This window comes from Eleutherodactylus coqui, chromosome 5, assembly GCF_035609145.1.
Source record: "Eleutherodactylus coqui strain aEleCoq1 chromosome 5, aEleCoq1.hap1, whole genome shotgun sequence".
NCBI classification, from domain to species: Eukaryota; Metazoa; Chordata; class Amphibia; order Anura; family Eleutherodactylidae; genus Eleutherodactylus; species Eleutherodactylus coqui.
The window spans coordinates 62,633,802-62,651,151 of NC_089841.1; positions in this window are offsets into that span (position 1 = coordinate 62,633,802).

Here is a 17,350-nt window from a genome sequence, read left to right on the forward strand (position 1 = left end):
CGTTGTGGATAGGCGTATGCAAGTATGTAATGGTGCAGCAGGTGACGGGGCAAATTTTTTTCCAAAACCAAAATAAACTTTACTAAAACATGAGAGGTGGTTTTGTATCACTCTATAGGAAGGTACAAATTATTTAAAGTGACTCTCTGGTTTCAGCACAAAATTCTGTCCTAGGGAAGGAAGGGACAAGTGGTACCGGTATATAACCTGCAGTTGTTTCTCTCTGCTGCACTGTCGTAGCTTTCCTTTGTGGAACCACGGCTTACTCAATTTGGAATGTTTACACCCCTCCATATTAATTCTGAATTGATAATGCGCATAAGAAGTTTTCACACTGACACGAGGTTCAGCATGTATAGCTTCCTCAATTCTAACCTTAATGTTGGGCGTGTAGCCTCTTTTAAGAGTTTAACATCTGGGCAGGTCAAAAGATTACATAGATACAACGTATTGTTTAATTATTGGATAAGCATCTTGCAATTCTTCCATCCTCCGGTCATCTGTGATTGGCCATCAGGTGGTGGATGAAATGACTGGGTTGTCTTAGGCCCACGTGTGGTTCCTTCGATATAATTGGGTTACATCATGAGTTAGTAATAGCATAGACCTCCCATGTTATTTGCATACGTTTCCAGTAAAATTGCTTGAGCAATTATTGCGGTAGCTGTTTCAGACTGCGGTTGTCCATGTCTGAGTTATACTGTCTTCCAAAGTTGCAAAATAGATGGAAAATGTAACGTGTTTATACTATATATTATCTTGTCAGCGTTTTGAGAACAGAAGTTTCATAAGAGGATGTATTGCATATTGCGTAAATGTAAGAACAGAAGCAAACATGACATTTGGTTATACAGAATGTCAAATTCACTAATATCCACTACCAAAGGATCAAAGTCCAAAATATAGAAATATTGGGTTTCCACTACAGACCCCCCTTGAAACTATCTGTTTCACTAAACTCGCCCTGCTCCATCCCACCCCAATCCCCCACCGCTGACCCTAGACTCGTATTGTGTTGTACACTGGAGCTATTGCTGTCATGGGGGTATAGGATGGTTCGACATCATCGTATTCTGGATCCATGATGTTGATGTTTGCGCTGACAGTGGGCTTTTTTTTGGACATGGTAGTGAGACAGGTGGACCAGGTAGTCATCAGGGTCGGAATACACTGTATGCAACGACAAACAGAAATTAGGATGACTATAAAGGTGACAAATATAATTAGGTTAGGAGAGGTGCGACTTTTACTATTTCAGGTAAACACTGCATAACTTGTATAGAACCCCGCCTTCTTGACATTACCTCGATTCATCAACAAGAGTGCAAAGTCAGGACCATCTAATGACTGATCAACATGACTGAATCTTTGTCTTATTAGTAAGTGCATTATCATATATATTAGTCTGGAAGGAAAGAGCTACCAGGTGATTATTCCCACTTCCCTTTTCCAGAGGCAGCAAGGTAACAGGACCAGGGGCGTTGTAACACCGGCATGTTGTGTGGCATGAGCAGAGTGCACTGCAGATAAAATAAAGCAAAATCTTAGCGAAAACCTATCACAGTGTTCTAAATACACAATGTTTCAAACCTTATTTTATATATATTTTTTCCTTCTCCTGTTAGGTACCTAACTGAGGAAAACAGACTAAGGTTAGCTCTTTTTAGTTAGTGCGGTCAGCTTCTTAATGGCAACTGCGTCTTTACCTGCGGGTCACGTGTTGTCTGGAATGTAGGTACAAGTCAACCCTATCATCTTACAGACACTCCCTTTTTTGGCTAAAATCGTACCTAGTGCCATTGTATTTTAAAAAATCATAGTCGAGGTAGGTCCTATTAGTCGACTAGTCGCTATAAGGCGTCCCTAGTATAACTTATAAATCACTTTTAATTGTAATAAACATAATTAATCCAGTCAACATTTTATTTACCATAATAATCAGGAAAAATTTTTAAAAACTCGTCAGGTACCCCCCTTGGCTGTCTGATGACGTCAACGTACATGTGTGGGTCAAAACTATCACCAGGAGCCTCTCTTCTCACTCTAATGTGCTGTTACAATACTAGTAGTGTGCACAGGTACGCACGGCGTGGGACTCCCTGATCTTCACCCACACCAATGTCCCTCCTGGAGATAGTCCTGATGGTGAACACGTCCAGGCCGCCTACACTGACCCTACACTACCTAGTGACAAGACTGGAAGGAACCGCCGTACCTATGCGGAAAACAAGGATAGACCAACATGACAGGATAACTACAGAACACAGCAGAGTTGGATCAAGATAGAGTAACTATGGGGGGTATCCTCATTATCTTCAATGCTGTCTGACAGGATGTGGGGGAGCATAAGGGCTTTACTAAGGCACACTCCCCTGTCCAATTACTTTCTAGACATGATGTCACATTATTTTACCTGTGAAGTGTGTACCTTCGTTTACCTCATTCACTTCCGGTACCCTGTATCTGTAGATTACCTCATTCATGAGCTTCTGTGTGGTTATCTGCTCATCTACCTTAGTATCAGGGTGGGCCTTCAATCTGAAAAAGACTCGAGCAACATCAAGCACATATTCATACTCCCCAACAGGTGTGAGCTGAATGTGGTCAAATTGGCAATCCCTGAAATGGGTAGAGTGGTCAAGGCAAGTGTTATATGGCTACCTTACTTCTGTCCGGACTCGCATATGGCAAAGATCATGCTAACTGGACAAATGATGCAGCAGCTACAGAGAACCCAGGTGTCACCCATTCTTGTTCAGTGTCGACGTCATCGCTGCTTTTGATTCTGTGTACCAGTTGGGCCATCATCGGGGACAGGGACCTCTGTAGGCAATTTGTGTTGATTGTTCGCCATACGCCGTCCTGTTCTGTCGCTCCCGTCTTTTAGCCCATCTGCTTTCTTTCCTCATTGACTTGTAACTGTAAAGTCCTTGACATATCAAAGTCCAAAGGTTTTATGCAAAGTCCAAAGGTTTTATCAAAGTCCAAAGGTTTTATCAAAGTCCAAAGTTTTTATCACTGACTCATGCTGTAGTATCTATTCTTCTCTCTTCCACGGCTTGAGGGCCGCTGCCTTTGCTGTGTTGTCGGCGAGGGTGTCATCTCTCGCTTCTCCATTGTAGAAACCGGTGTGAATTCTCCATTGCCAGGTAGTAGTAGTAGGGTTTCCATGAGACTCTGCACCGCTGCACCATTCTTAATTGGCTGTCCTACTGAGATAACAAGCTGTCTGGCCTCCATATTGGGCCATAATCATGAGCTATGCCAAATGCATACCAGGAGTCAGTGTAAAGAGTTGCCGTCTTACCTTCTACCACTCCACACGCCTCAGTGAGGGCCTCCGGTTTCGCTTCTTGCCCTGAGACATGCGGAGGCAGAGCTTCTGCGTTTAGGACATCTTGTTGTGTGAGCTCTGCATATCTGGTTCGGAGTCATCAATCCTCACCCTTATACCATCTACAAAAGAAAACTCAAAATATGCATCATTAACAGTGTGTACATCACTACAATAATGTCAGAATCTTGTTGCACAGAATTTTAAACAATTTTAAAAAATAGCTGATCTGCCATACTCAGATCACCTATGCCTCCCCTCCCCCTTTTGAACCGGAATACCTGATTAAAAGAAGAGTAGCCGGGTTCAAGGTATTACAACATTGGGAAGAAATATTGGGGGAGGCATGGAAAGGGCACATTGTAGCCGGATCTAATAGGCCAGAGATAAGTGCTTGGGTTGCACTTGCATGAGTAAGTTCTGGGTGTCATTTCGGGTGTGGACCACTAGGGGGTAGTCCAATACCAACTTAGAAGATTTGTCAACCATTGCCTGTACTGCTGCCACCGCACAAGCAGATGAGGGAGCTCCTCGAGTCACTGGATCTAACCTCATGGCTGTGGTTGTCCTCCGTGCTTTTGTGTCAATACCGTCGTATGGGTGGCAGTATGAAACAAGGCCCAGAAAGGTGCGGAATTTGGCAACGGGTGTATGTACAGGTATGGCCTGGAGAACTTGGTTAGTCTTTGGAGGCCTCCAGGCCTTACAGCCTTCTGCAAGAGAAATTAACAGTGAAATTGTGGCCGGTTGGCAGTTTTTTCCAAAGCATCAGCACACAGCACCTAACATGTGTGGCTGACCCTTCACCCCCCCCTTTTTTTTTTTTTTAAACTAGGGGGATACTGTTTGACCCAGGGGTGTGTATCCGGGTCTCATATATATTATCATGGTCGGTACATTCAATTTCCCTACGTCTCTTTTGTAGCTGTCAGGAACCGTGGAAAGCTGAGTTTGAGACAGGAGGAAAAAACAAAACTTTTTCTTCTGGCTATCTATGATTCTTACCCCCTCCTTGGATAAGAGACGTGTTCTTGCATCATCTAGCTCCACCCCTCTGAATCAGGCTAATCCCTTACTTCCTTATTCTCTCATTCAAGGTTGGCAGTCCTTGGATACACATCACAACCCAATAAAGATAGTCTTATGCATCACACAATTTACATTTTACAGATTACGGGTCAATCTGCCCCGTTCCTCCTGTGGATACCTGGCCTTATCGTTACCTGCTTGTTTCCTATTCCTTGGCTTCTCTACAGTTTCTCTTACTCCCTGTAGTTTATTTATTTATTTTATATTGTCTGTGAATGTACTTTACTTGTGCTGGGACGTTGTCAGGGCTAGTAACTTCCTCTTTTTAAAATCTCTCGCTCCCGTGACAGCCTCGCTCCCGTGACAGCCTAGCGACAGGATTACAAGGGAGAACGTGGCTACTTTTTACTTTTACAACAGTTTTTGTCCCAGACTTCCGGCGACTGGGCAGATGCAGTCTTAGATGCCGGGCATCTCCATCTGATTGGTAATGTACTGCAATTCTCTCTATTCACTAAACTGTTATATTGAACGCTGGTGTCTTTGGCGTGTGCTGATACAGACGCCATTTCAGCCCACCTTCTCTTCCTCTTTCTGACACTTAGGGAAATTCTAACGTCTAATGCATAAATCTTATGTTGTAACCTTACGGTCACAGCGGTGACCACCTAACATTGTATGTGGTTACAATTGAATTGGGGACTTGGCAAACATAGATGTATTCTTAAGAGCCCCCTCAGGATGTGAGTGGCATATAACTTTTTACATTTGTATGACGGACGTATAGTTTATTTATTTATTACAGCACAGGAATTGCTTCACTTCTATTAAGAGTTATGGCACTTCCTCTTTTTAAATGAAGTTAGCAGCCTTTTTTTTTTCTCTACACACATTCAGTTAACCCTTTTTATACATTCACTTACGGGCACAAGCCTATACTTTCAACGTTTAACAATCCAACAGCAACACAGTCTAGTAGTCTGTCTTACTAGAAGGGATCCAATAATGCACATGTATCCTATAAAGTCCAAACCCACAGCGCGCCGCTGTGTACGGTGCATTAATCTTGGCTATAACCCAGCCAATGCGTTCTCATTGCCAACAATCTCTTCTTACAGTTGAGCAGGACTGATACTACTTCTATATGACAGACAAACAAACTATTCCTATATAACAACTCAGCAGGATCAGCTCTACACAACAGACAAGCACACTAACTTTATAAAACTGACAGGTAGGACGTTTTGAGCACACAGAAAGATTGCTTGATTAATCAATGATAACTTGACTCTCCACCCCTTCCACACTTTTCTGGAGGGTGTAAGAATTGACCTTGCTACATTGTTTGTTGCCTTTCAATTTCAATCATGGCTGTCAGATTCATGATTATAGAAGTCTCCTCAGATGCCGGACATAGTATGTCCCGCCCTAGAGTCTCTAGCATTTCTGTCACTACACAGTTTATTGATCTACCCTCAGACGGAGGGATCTACTCGTGCACGTTTAAACGATAAACAAATATTTGCAGACCATCATCCTCAAACAGTGGACCGTAACCACAGCGGTGGGCGGGGTAGGGATTATTTTGACTACAGATCTCCCATCCGAGGGTACTTATCGTCAATATCAATCCTTTTTGGCAATTTGGGCAAGACATGTGTGGTATACCCACACAACTAAACAAACAAATAGACAGAGTACCGGTACGGCTGGTTTTAGTCTCACTGCCCCTCGGGATCCGGTCTGTCAGTTCCCTTTCTTCGGAAGCCTTTTACCAGACTTTACCGAAGTAGCGATACCTGCCCAGACGTTTGACGGCTTCCTGACCCTTAGGCTTTGTAACCAAACCGGACCAGAGCAGGAACATCTCAGCCAAACTACCCTCACAGGTCCCTTACTCTTAGGTTTTGTAACCAAACCTGACCCGAGTAATCGGGACACCTGCGCAGGGTCAACCCCCCCCCCCTTAAGGCAGCTACTGACCTCGCCACTCGACCAGTACTCTCAAGACAACAGGCATGTAAACATTCCTTTATATCTTATGACAGGTTCTTATCGAGTGATCGAGACTTATAGAAATACCTGTCGAGCGGGTCCAAACCGATCGGCCTTGCACGGTCCACAGGCAAGCCTGAACTTAGCCACACAGGTATAGATAATTAATTTATCTTACCGTGTTCTGATGATTCTGTTGGGCCCACTAAGTCCAAGGTTGCCTATGTCCGTGTTTTCTGTCCGAGATGTTTGGAACCTATCGATCACTCCCCATCTGGGGTGCCAGCTGTCGTGGCTTTCCTTTGTGGAACCACGGCTTACTCAATTTAGAATGTTTACACCCCTCCATATTAATTCTGAATTGATAATGTGCATAAGAAGTTTTCACACTGACACGAGGTTCAGCATGTATAGCTTCCTCAATTCTAACCTTAATGTTGGGCGTGTAGCCTCTTTTAAGAGTTTAACATCTGGGCAGGTCAAAAGATTACATAGATACAACGTATTGTTTAATTATTGGATAAGCATCTTGCAATTCTTCCATCCTCCGGTCATCTGTGATTGGCCATCAGGTGGTGGATGAAATGACTGGGTTGTCTTAGGCCCACGTGTGGTTCCTTCGATATAATTGGGTTACATCATGAGTTAGTAATAGCATAGACCTCCCATGTTATTTGCATACGTTTCCAGTAAAATTGCTTGAGTAATTATTGCTGTAGCTGTTTCAGACTGCGGTTGTCCATGTCTGAGTTATACTGTCTTCCAAAGTTGCAAAATAGATGGAAAATGTAACGTGTTTATACTATATATTATCTTGTCAGCATTTTGAGAACAGAAGTTTCATAAGAGGATGTATTGCATATTGCGTAAATGTAAGAACAGAAGCAAACATGACATTTGGTTATACAGAATGTCAAATTCACTAATGTCCACTACCAAAGGATCAAAGTCCAAAATATAGAAATATTGGGTTTCCACTACAGCACCTCCTATCTGTCAGTTTTGGGCCCTGTTTTGAAGTGTCCATAAGGACTGCAGCATTTTTCTAACTACCCAAGCACACAGCACACTGCTCTCTGATTGGCCAGTACTGCTCACATGAGCAGCTCCGACCAATCAGAGAGCACGTATAGTAAATTGGCAGTCTAACACTATCAGTGCACTGTGGAGATCAGGTAGTCTGAAGATTGCATCAGCCATTTTGGATACTCGAAAACAGGACCTAAAACATGCAGATTGGATGGACGATGAAGAGGAACAACTGCAAGTAATATATCTTCCTTGGTTGTTTTAAACATAATGTATTTTTTAGCAGAAATTTACACTTACAATATATATCATTTTTAGAATGACAAGGCACTTAAACTATACTTGCAATTTATTTCCATCATCGTCTTTCATACTATTCTTTCACAGATCAACAGCATGACACAGACATAGCACCGTAGGTGCCAACATCTGCAAACAATACAGATAGTCTCTCTCATCTATCTGTAATTTTGGGACTCTGCAGCCTTCCATACTCAAAGCACCGGAGGTACATATGGTACATCTCCATTACATCATTTCCATCTTGTGTACACTTTCATTGGTGCCTCTTGCCACTACCACAAGTGACTTCCGTTCCTGTTACACAGCATCTTCATGTAGCATCACTGCACTATGAACCCTGTTATGTCATAACTAGAGATGAGCGAGCATACTCGTCCGAGCTTGATGCTCGCTCGAGTATTAGGGTGCACGAGATGCTCGTTACTCGAGACGAGCACCACGCGGTGCTCGTCTCGATTAAACGAGCACTGACCATTGAATTCAATGGAGCCGGCAATACAGCCGGCTCCATTGAAAGCAATGGGCTGCCGGCTAGCGCGGGATGAATTTTTGGGAACGGCTTAAAAATATAAGCTCTTACCTGAAAATCATCCTAAAATGTGTAAAAAGTAAAAAAAACAATATACTCACCTTGTCCCGGCAGAACGATGTTAGCCCATTGAATTCAATGGAGCCGGCAATACAGCCGGCTCCATTGAAAGCAATGGGCTGCCGGCGATCGCACAATGAATTTTCGGGAAGGGCTTAAATATATAAGCCCTTCCCTGCAATTCATCCAGAAATGTGTAAAAAAAAAATATATATATATACTCACCTGCTCCCGGCAGACGGAGTTCAGCTGCGGCCAGCTGGCAGTTCTCCTGAACTGCTCTGAACAGCTGTGAGTAGTATTCAGCAGCCGGGGATTTAAAATCCCCGCCTGCTGAATGAGCTGCCTCTGATTGGTCACAGCCTGACCAATCAGAGGCAGATCTCACTCACACCCATTCATGAATTCATGAATGGGTGAGTGAATGCTGCCTCTGATTGGCTCAGCGCAGCTCTCAGCTGAATGACAGCAGTTCAGCACCACAGTGCAGGGGACAGCAGGAGAAGACGCGGCTGTGCCCCGGCAGCTGAAGGGAGGTGAGTATCTATTTTTTTTGTTTTTTTAAATCACTTTTAATTCATTTCCAGGGAATGGCTTATATGTAAAGCCCTGCCCTGAAAAAGAATTCAGGTGTGCCAGCGGACCATTGTCTTCAATGGAGTCGCTGGCAGCAGCAGCGGCTCCATTGAAGAGAATGCCTGCATTTTTATTCTTTTTTACACTAAAATCTTTCTTTTTCAGGTAAGGGCTTATATTTTTAAGCCCTTCCCGAAAATTCATCCGGCGCTCGCCGGCAGCCCATTGCTTTCAATGGAGCCGGCTGTATTGCCGGCTCCATTGAATTCAATGGGCTAACATCGTTCTTCTCTGCCACAGCTGTTACAGCTGTGGCAGAGGAGAACGATCATTATGCTGACAGTGGGGGGTGGGGGGGGTGTCTCACTCTTGCCACTATTGTGGCTTAATAGTGAGACCTCGGAGCCCGAAATGCAGCCCTGCATGTTGCTCCTCGCCTGCCCTATCCATTTCTGTGTTTTCTACATGACTTTGGTGATTTGCTAAGATTTTCACAAATGAAAACCTTAGCGGAGCACCAGTCATATACAAAAATGCTCGAATCGCCCATTGACTTCAATGGGGTTCGTTACGCGAAACGAACTCTCGAGCATCACTGAAAGTTCGACTCGAGTAACGAGCACTCGAGCATTTTGGTGCTCGCTCATCTCTAGTCATAACCCCACATAAATATTATCCCTCCTGGGAGAAACTCCTCCAGTCCATCAGTGCAGCTTAGTCCCTGGTGAGCACACACTTAATTGTCGTTGGACTGGTCTTACGTGTCATGCAGCTTGTCCCTTTTCTAGATTATGGCATAGTTATCTGCTTCAGCCCCCTAGGTCATCAAGGCCCTCTGGTCTGATGCTGTCAGGGTCTTCCGGAACCAAGTCTCATGCAGCAAGGGAGACTCCCTCTCCTTCCATGCAATTTGTTGCTTGCTTTGGCCCCCCACTCATCAGGACCATCTCGGGCCTCACTGGTCATCCAGTCACTGGACTCCATTTCGCTAGCAGCTGCCTCTCACCACTCTCAGTCCACTACAGTCTCCTGTCCACTCCCTAGTATGGGGATACATCTGTTTTGGAATAGGCATAGCCACTGCTTGGCACTGAACAAAGTTGCATATCAGTCCCAAGGTGGCTGCTGGCCCTACCCCAATGTGATATGGGACTACACAGCCAATCAGAGCCCTTTTCTGAAAGCTTCCCAATTTAATTAACTTCGCTGACTTCTATAAGCTGCCAGTTTATGAGCTTTGGGATCCCTTTTGTGGCCATGTTTAATAGTACAGGCTGTATCACTGTAGCTCAGTCCAGAATTCCACAGAGTGGCTGATACTGGCAGTGGACGGGCTTAGCTCTGGAATTGCCATGAGATGCTGTACTCTATAATTTAAGCCTACTGGGGTTTCACCTTTCTGTTTCTCTCAAACAGAATAGCGCTAGAAGATGTCATTTGCTGTTATAGCCCATCCGTGATAAAAAATGACAAGTTGCGCATTCCAACACTGGAGTTGAAGCCTCAATGTTGTAATTAAATGTAATTTATTTCACTGTGCAGCACCTGTTCATCAGAAATATTCTTGACATCAATTGAAGCTCCTGGGCCCCAATGCAAAACCTGTAACAGAGCCCCCATCTATAATGCTTTATTCATAATAGTAGGCTCCCTATATGGGGAAGAGAGGCCTTAGAAGCCCCCTAAGGCTCCTGGTGCTGGGTGCAACTGCATCCCCTGCATCCCTTATAGTTACGCCAGTGCTTGACATCCTGTTCTGACCCTTTTTGTCAACAAGTCGTTTCTGTTCACTGGATCTACTTTCACACCATTCTTGGAATACTCTCCATACCACTGCGCGAGAAAACCCTAAAAATTAGCAGTGAAGTCTAGCACCAATGACCAAGCCTTGTTGGAAGTCACTCAGATCACTGGATTTTCCCACCTAATGTAGATTCACACTGAAACTGATCCAAGAAAAAACTTGTCACTTGATTTTATGCTGTACTTCAGGGCCACAATTGTAATTTCCATACAAGAAAGTGCCAGTTGTGAAAAGGCAGAAGACTATAATAAAGAGGCCATTCAGAATATATCACTGTTTGGCATTCATACCAATTTGGGCTATGTTGTGGTTATTTTTAGTGGTTTTGATACCCCTTTAAGCAGCATGAAAATATCATGTTATGGCTTACAGTTATGACTTAATGGCATTGCAGATGTAACCCCTTAAGATCAAACCTATACTGTGGTTTGTTGTCTTTCGAAAGAAAACCTCTCAAAGTTTTTAATTATTCTGGTACATTCAGAGTAAATTAAAAGTGACTATTCCCTGACCTTTCTAGAATAAAGGGTGACACATCTCCAGGTAAATCAGAAAAGAGAAATGAGCCACAATACATCCCTTCATTTTCTTTATCTCTTTCTCCAGACGAAAGATTTCTGTGATATTTTTGTTGGATATTTGGTGGTACAATGAAGGAAAGAATCAATGCCTTCTTAATGAGAACATCAAGGAGAATAACAGCAATAATTATCTTTTCTAAAAAATCAATGCAACTGGGACCCTGAAAGTGATACTCCATGCGTTCTATAGACGCTTTTTTTCCTTTCAAATTTTTTAAATCTTGACAATTGATTAGGAAAAATTAAATCATCCCGCCCAAACATTGTTGTCATTAGACATGTTGTTTGTGTGGGCTGGTGGTGGTATTTCTTCTTCATAAATACTTCAGTAAATTACACGCTATTGAGTGCTGAATACGATGCTGAGAAACCTGTAAGACAGAATACTGGATTCCTTTATAACAGAATTTTTGGGATAAAAATATGAGCGGCAGTCGCATACAGCACTGGCCAACATCCTGTAAGGCAGGCACAAGGCGGATACATGGTGGGGACGATTGCCTCCCTGGTCCATCAAGCCAGATGATCTTCTTCCTTTGCATAACAGCTACATGAATCATCCTTCTTCCTTACTCTGTCTCCTTCCTTGTGATGTCCAAGGCCCTACTATCAGCTCAAAAGATACCCCTGCAATACAATCACAAGTTATCTTAAGTGATTCAAAAGCATCTTGCTTTTAACTCCATTGTACTACTAGCCCTAACCAGTAATTGTACCCTCCTCAGTGGCCCCAATAGTAATAGTGCCCCCAGTAGTGGCTCCTATAGTAAGTGGACCCCTTAATGGCCCCAATAATAGTGGTCCTTCTAGTGGTCTCAGTAGCCATAGGGATTCGGTTAGCAAACCCAGTAGTAATAATGACTCAGATAGTGATCCCATTATTGAAAGAGACTCCCAGAGTAGCCTCAACAGTATAGTGAGCCCCATACTGGCCCCAGAAGTAATAATGACCCCTACAGTATAAGCCGCATCCACAAAGCATTCAAACTAGTAAAAGCATTCAGTTACGTGAAGCTCAGTTCTGGATGTACTCTTGGACTACTGCCCGCAGCATTTACATTCCAGACGTCACAACTCACACGGGACCCTGGACTCCTTCCCATGGTATTTGTGTTTAAAAACAAACTGGATGAAACAGAGACACTGGGGTGGAGTGGGGTGGGGGGAACCAAGACCCAGCATCTGGATGCAAATGCAAGAGGGGGGGAGTCCAGTATCCTCTGAGACTGCAGCTGGCAGCTCTGGAACAAAAGCCCTGGTAAGTAAATGCACTTGTTGCTGCCAGTTCAAAGATGTTCAATGCAGGTGATTATTATTTACTGGCCCCTAATAGGGCCAATAAAAAAAAATACTGGCATTAGTGTTTGAACAGTCAAGCGATAAAATAGTTTAATAGAATCATAAGGTTGGAAGGGACCTCCAGGGTCATCAGGTCTAACCCCCTGCTCAATGCAGGATCACTAAATCATTCCAGACAGATATTTGTCCAGGCTTTGTTTGAACACTTCCATTAAAGGAGAACTCACCACCTCCTGTGGCAACCTGTTCCACTCATTCATCACCCTCACTGTCAGAAAGTGTTTTCTAATATCTAATCTGTGTCTCCTGCCTTTCAGTTTCATCCCATTGCTTCTAGTCTTTCCTTGTACAAATGAGAATAGGGCTGAACCCTCTGCAGTGTGACAACCCTTCAGATATTTGTAGACCACTATTAAGTCTCTCAGCAAGCTAAATATTCCCAGATCCTAGGACATGATTTGAAGACCTCTCACCATCCTGGTAACTCTTCTCTGAACTTGCTCCAGTTTCTCGATGTCATTTTTAAATTGGCCTCAAGTACCACCACTATGAGATGTGGAAATAGAATCCCAGTTTATGACATAGAGTCCACTCAGGAGGAAAAGGAAGATGAATAAGAAGAGGAGGTGGAATATGATGAGGTACTTGACCCAACATGGACAGACAGGGAGAGTTGTGTTAGCAGCTCGTAGCAGGGGAAGAAGCGGACATTGTGGGGCAGCCTCCTGTCGAGGCAGTGAGTAGGATGTTGCAGAAAAACAAAGGGCAGTGCTACCATCCTCAGCTACTAGTAGTCAAAGCAGCACCAACATCAGCCCCACAGCTAGGTCTGCTCATAGGACTAGTGTCGTCTGGGCATTCTTTGAGACCACACATGATGACAGAAGAGCGGTCCTTTGTAAGATCTGCGTTAAGCATTTAAAATGTGGCAAAATGTAAACAATCTCAACACAATATGTATGAACAGTTACATGAACTCCCACCGCTTGCTGCCTTGGAGAGCCCACTTGGGCGAGAGAGCAAAGAGTCAGCCTCATCCTGCTCCCTCTTCCACTCCTGTAGTTGCCTCTTCCTCCGTCACCCTCCCTGTTCATGTGGTAGCCTCTGAGCACAGAGGGCCAGTTTTGGTAGGGGCAGTAAAACACCTACTTCAGGCCTCTCCTCTGCAATTGATAATCGGGCTGTAGGCTTCAGAGCCAGAAGTGGGAAACGTAGAACAGAAGTTGAGCCACCACCATCATCACCACCTTCTCCGACATTGATATCTATCCCATATTCTAGCGTGTCCCAGGTCAGCAGCCAGCCCTCCATTCCTCAGCTATGAGAATGTAAAAAAAAAGCACCCCATTCGTCCACTAACACAGAGCCTGAATGCAAGCATTGCACAGCAGCTTGCAATGGAAATGTTGCCTTTCAGGCTAGTGGACACAGATACTTTCCACAATGTGATGCTCCATGCTAGCCCACAATACTAGCTACCATTTCTTTGCCAAAATAGCTGTCTCTGCCCAGCACCGCCATGTGAGTAATAACGTGCCCCTGGTATTGAGGAAAGCTGTCAGTGGCAGGGTGCAGCTGAGTATGGAAATATGGTCCAGCAAGCATGTTGAGGGGTGTTACATATCCTTAGCAACACACTGGGTCAATGTCCTACAGGTGGGGCATGAAGCCAAAAATGGTGGTCCACGTTTCATGGTACCACCAAGAGTTGTGGGACATTCATCTTTGCCTGTCGCCTACTCACCCCCTCCTCCTCCTTTTTCTCTTTCTCCAGCTCTTCATACTACTCTCTAAACCCTCCACATAGGTACAGATATGGTACATCTTCATTACATCATTCCTATCTTGTGTACACTTTCATTGGTGCATCTTGCCACTACTACAAGTGCCTTGCCTTCCTCCTTCACAGCATCTTCATGTAATATCACTGCACTATGAACCCTGGTATGTGATATTCCCCACATAAATATTATCCCTCCTGGTAGATACACACTGATCAGCATGACCATGCCTGTTGTCTACCTGCTGAAATGGACACTACAGGGCCTCAGGGATATTGACATGTTGTTGTAACAAGCGGAGGAAGGAATACAAATCTCCCAACTGTCTGGCCGGGGGGAAGGCATCTTCTCCAACATGTCTCTCAACCCATGACAGAGGTTTAGAGGAGGGGGATAATATAGGTCCAGAGGCAGGGGGAGGGCTACACAACATTCCTTCCATCCATTACTAAATCTAGTTCTTTTATGTGGGTGGCAGGACTAGCCAGCGGACATTCTTAGGCCTGGCTGCAGTGCTTGCAGAAGGACCATCGCATAGCCCACATCAAAACATCAGATCATTACTTGGTAGCCACCCTTCTTGATCCCTGCTACAAGGCCAAAATGACAAATCTCATTCCAGTAGTGGGGAAGCACTTCAAATTGCAGCACTATTAGGACAGACTGTTAAGGAGCTTGAGCACAGCATTTCCCTATGGACACAGGGATGCATCTGCATTGGAATGCAGCTCTGTGGCTCATGACAGATATGCATTAAGCTGTTGCAGCAGCACCTCTGCTGGTGGCAGGGGACATTTAACAGAGGTGTGGCATAGTTTTTTTAAGCCTGTTTTAGCCTGCAGCAAAAGCACAAGGTAGGACTGACAGTCAAATACAGCACTCATTCAGGATGGTTCAAGAGTATCTCAGCTCCCGCATGGATGTACTCAGACATGGTGTTGGCCCCTTTGACTTCTGGGTGTCTAAGCAGGATGAGTGACCGGAACTTACACAACATGCTTTAGAGGTGTTTGTCTACCCCGCTGCCAGTGTGCTACCAGAAAGGGTGTTCGGCACAGCTGGTGGTGTGATAACTCACAGACGTATCTGCCTGCCCTCAGATAATGTGGATCACCTGACAATGATAAAAATGAATGAGGCATGGATTTCACCTGACTTCTGTACCCTGGAGGCAGATTCCACTGATTAGTTAGCATGCTGCCAAGTTTTACTCACAAATGACTGAGCGTAGATCTATAATAAAGGGGGCGTGGCTAACCGGCAGCCGGAGCACACGCACTTAAACAGAGCTCCAGGCAGCAGGACCGCACCGTGGGCTTTCTCGCCCAAATAAAGGCACCCAGGCCGCCGATAATGGCACCGCTGACACCACCGGACCCCAAGCTTTAATTAGAGACCTCCCACGGGTCTCTGGCTGACGCCGCGATTTTGCGGCCGACCGGAAGTGAAGGCCGGCCGCGGAAGAAGGCAAAAACACTGCGAGGGAGCAGCAAGAGTGGAGGAGCAGCTGCTGGAGACCTGGATTACGCCGGGGAACGGGCAGAAGAACCAGCGGAGGCAGCGGAAGGCCTGCAACAGTGAGTAGGCCCACAGCACTCCTTGATATTAGAGCAGGAGGGAGCTCCTGCCGGAGCAGAGCACATCATCCCCCCCCCACCCCTCCCCACCTCACGGAGCTGTTGGTCGGAGGAGCGGGGACACAGGGACATGGTCCGCAGCCCCTGCTCACCCCCTCCCCCCCTGCAACCATCAACACCCCAAAGGGCTAAAAGCATCAGTGTGGGGGACAGAATAAGGGGCAGGAGGATCGCTGCATTGAGCCCCCGAACCCCACGCAGAGGTCCCTGGCAGGACTAATCGCATAAGGTGGGACTGAAACCCCACTGGCAGGCAGCCCACAGCCTGCACATCTATTGGGCAGCAACGTTAGAGTCGCTAAGCGGACGCCGCCAGACACAGAGAGCCGTCCCTCCCTAAGCACCGAGGTGCAACCAAGCAGAATGCCCAAACCGGACAAGATGGGCATTTAATGTTCGCCATGTAAAGAGAGACCCCCGGGACCCATGTAACCACTTCAAACCGAGCTGGTCGGACCGCTGCGCAAACGAATAATTTCGAGTTAACAGTGCATAACATAATACTCTAATCTGAGGACGCACTATGGTGAAAATTGGGAAAGAGTTGGCGGACATAAAATCTGAAGTCAAACAAATTGGCCATAGGGTGGAGGACTTGGAAAATGCACAACAAGAACTGATACAACATAATACAGCCCTCCAAGATGCCCTAACAGAGCAACAAGACCAATTGAACCATGCCATGCTCCTTATTGAGGGCCAAGAGAACAGGAGCCGCAGGAAAAATATCCGTTTTAGGGGCCTGCCAGAATCAATAACCGCAGAAGCACTAAACTCGACTGCTATGCAAATATTTCAGTCCCTGCTAGGTGAAGATAGAACTGGTAAAATCGTGATTGAGCGGATACATAGAGCTCTGAGACCCAAACCAATGGCTACTGAACCCCCAAGGGACGTCGTCTGCGGCCTCCTGAGCTACGTGGACACCTCAGCAATCCTGCATAAGGCCAGAGAAACAAGTGAGATCCTCTTTGAAGACCATAAAATCCTTATTTTTCAATATATTGCCCCCAGCACTTTGGCCAAAAGACGCTTACTTAAACCCCTGACAGAAGCCCTACGCATCCAAAAACTCCCGGTCAGATGGCTTTTCCCGTTTGGTCTTGCGACCTTTAAGGACGGACAACAGATTACCATCAGATCACCAAACGACCTCGAGAAGGCGTGGGAAAAGCTCGGAATAACACCTATTGCAATTCCATCCTGGCTGCCATTCCAACCTACAGCACGTTTGCCCCAATTGAAGGCTTCTGAGCAATGGACGATTAACAAGCCTCCGAAAACTCCTAGGCAAAAGAAAAAACAGCAGGCGGAGGCCTGAGGTCGCCCCCCCCTCCCCCTCTCTTCCTTTCTTCAGATGACTCGGAGCGATATCCCTCACGTTCTCTCCCCC